We start from the raw sequence: 3,326 nt of genomic DNA on the forward strand, positions 1-3,326 counted from the left end.
AATCTTGATTGCTCAAGAGTCTCATCCTATCTAACTTGTTATGTCTATATTTTGCAATATGTCCTAATTATAAGTGCCAAAGTTGTTTAGAAATTTGATAACTTATGGTATTAATTTCCAAAACATCTTTTGCATTAAACATCTTTATTCAAGTCATAAAGAATATTTTGTACATATCCATACCCAACTCCGTATTATCAAACATAATACTACAAACATCCTTTGTAAATAGAAAATAACCTACCAAATTTGTCATACAAATTCAGATATGATATCTCTATATATATTAGGTGAGTACAACCTATGTTTATTTAAGAAAATTGAAGTTGATCCTATAGCTCTTGTCGCAACGCTTGCGTCTTTTTCTAGCTTTAAGATTACTTCATATTTTTCTTATCTTTCTCACTTTTACTAAATCCATGAAGGATAAACAAATATGAGAATAAGCATTGGTATCCAATAACTAAGCTTTTAAATGAGCAATTGACATTGGAACATGAGATAGACACATACTTGATGGAATTGTCGTTCCTCTCGTCATTGCCCTTTAAGTATTCACAATACTTAATACAATTTCCATTTTAATGTCTTTCGGTTTGACAAAAGAAACAATTTCTTTTATTGACCGAACCGCCTTTCAAATATTCCAAATATTTCCGGCTATGAATTATACTGTCCTACATCTTAACAAACGAAAACACTTTTCTTTGTTAACCGATGTGCATTTCTTTTTCGCAATAGTCTTGGAGACATCTAAATATCTTAATCAATCAAAAAAATGGTTTTAAACCACTAGCCGATTACTATCGTGAATGTCACTTGAAAGGATTCTATTTAATCTTATTATCCCTTAGACAGCAAAGATCTCTAATTAGTATTCATGTTATTTTATATATTTAACCATAATGATTTGGTCTTTATCAAAATGGCCTCCCACTATCTTTTTCGAATCCTATACTTCCAAAATAGGAAATGCGAATCTTTGTTGGAAAAGATTTCAAGCGGGTGATTGAATTCTTATATTCATTTATCTTTCCCTCAAGTACTTAATGCTATTCTTGGGATCAAAATGATATATAAGTGAACAACTACTTGTTCATCATATCTCATATGAGGTTCAATCATTTCCGGCTCCTAATGCTTTCACCCTCACGTACTTAATGCTATTCTTAGGTTTCCACATTAGTTAAGTTTAACCCATTGAATCAACTAAGATGTATCGATTTGAATAATATACGACTCAGGTATGCCTAATTGCCTTTCTCGCCGTATATTATATCGACTACATCCGTAACATCTCATGCTTAACAATAAACTCAACAACATCTCTTGACGATATCATCTCACCCCTATGTATCCAAAGCCGACAAGATGATAACTCAAAGTGTGTTAGTTTATTGCTCCAATGGAGAGCTATTGATAATCAATTTAATGATTAATCAACATAAACTTAATCTTTTTACTTTTAGGAAGATTTCTTAGGGTTTTAAGTTATTCCGGTCTCACTAAGCACACAACACATTTTAGCATGCATCTCATACATATTAAAGCTAAAATGAATCATGCAATCACACAGGTATGATCATGGACTTCCTAGGTCTCATTCTTTAGCCACAAAAGAATGAGCAAACTATTACTTTTTCCGCATGTTTTGTTGAACGCACAAAATTAGAACCTCGTGCGTGTTTATGCTGCTTTTTGGGTTATGAAATCGAACATAAAGGTTATAGATGTTGGGACCCTATTTCCAAACGTCTGTGTATTTCTCGGCATGTCACTTTTGTGGAACATAAAATGTTTTCTACTGTATCTGAGTTTCAAATATCAATAAATACTCCACCTTATTTTTGTGATTCTTCCGCTGACTTATTTCCTGAAATAAAAACTACCCATAATTAAAATGAGGATTCTCCTTTTTCTCCTAATGTTGTTATTGTAGGACAAACAGATAACCGACCTACTGCCTATCCTGCCGGATCTAACATGTTTGAGAATTCTACACTCTTAGAAACACACTCAAATGATCTTCCTCCTAGAATACGTCATCCACCATCTTATCTTCATGATTATCATTGTTATTTTGCAATTGTTACTTTACATGAACATTCCTCATATAAGAAAGCCAGTACTAATCCTATTTGACAGCAAGCTATGAAAGAAGAATCTCAAGCTTTAACAAAAACACAAACTTGGGACTTGGTTGATCTTCCGATTGATAAAGCCGTTGTGGGATGTAAATTGGTTTATAAGATCAAAACTCGTGTTGATGGATCAATAGAGCGGCATAAAGCTCGTTTGGTGGCTAAGGGCTTTACTCAAGGATATGGAATTGACTATGAAGAAACCTTTGCTCCTGTAGCTCGTCTAACTTCTGTTCGAATCCTTATTGGTGTACTTGCAGTACAAAAAATGCCATTGTTCCAAATGGACGTTAAAAACGCTTTCCTTAATGGGGATCTCGCTGAAGAACTCTATATGAAATCCCCGCCAGGCTATGATCATCCACCTGGTAAAGTTTGTTATCTCCGTAAAGCCTTATATGGTCTTAAACAGGCTCCTCGTGTGTGGTTTTCCAAATTCAGTTCCACAATACACAAATTTGGATTCACATCTAGTTCGTATGATAACGCTTTGTTTCTTCGGAAAACGGATAAGGGATACACCTTTTTATTGTTATATGTGGATAACATGATTGTTACAGGAGATGATTTGTAGGGAATTACAGAGTTGAAGAATTTCTCAACAAGCTGTTGGCGCAGCGGGACGCGAGGGTCCGAATCGTATATTTCAATTCAAAATCAAAATTCCAACAATCCGGATCCTAAAGTTGATCATATCAACAACAAATGGATCGTCGTATCATTTAGTAATTAAAGCACGCATCTAGGAATCGTAAGAAGAATACCTATGTCGATTCTCCAACGATTCTTGTAGTCCCGAAAGTACGGCGACCTCAAGCTCGTCCACACGAGTATGCGTCCGATTGAATCCTCACTTTGATGTAATCCGCAAGAGTTCCTCTTGCCGAGCAGCCCTAAGCTTAAACTCTCGCCGGGATTACGTCCTTTCTCGGATGTATGAAAAACGTTGCCAAGTTTTTCCCATGATTGATGACTACTTGAACTCCTTCAAGTGCTTTCTCTCTCTACAACTTTGTAGTGAGATGTGTGTTGTATGTTAAATGAGCAAAGGCAACCTCTATTTATAGGGTAGAGTTTTGCTTAAGAATGCAACACCTCACATGCTAGGTGTCACACACCAAGCAAAAGTGTTGCCACCATTCGACACCTCACATGCTAGGTGTCACACACCAAGCATAGGTGTTA

The sequence above is a fragment of the Mercurialis annua genome, linkage group LG6, assembly GCF_937616625.2.
Source record: "Mercurialis annua linkage group LG6, ddMerAnnu1.2, whole genome shotgun sequence".
In the NCBI taxonomy this organism is placed as follows: Eukaryota; Viridiplantae; Streptophyta; class Magnoliopsida; order Malpighiales; family Euphorbiaceae; genus Mercurialis; species Mercurialis annua.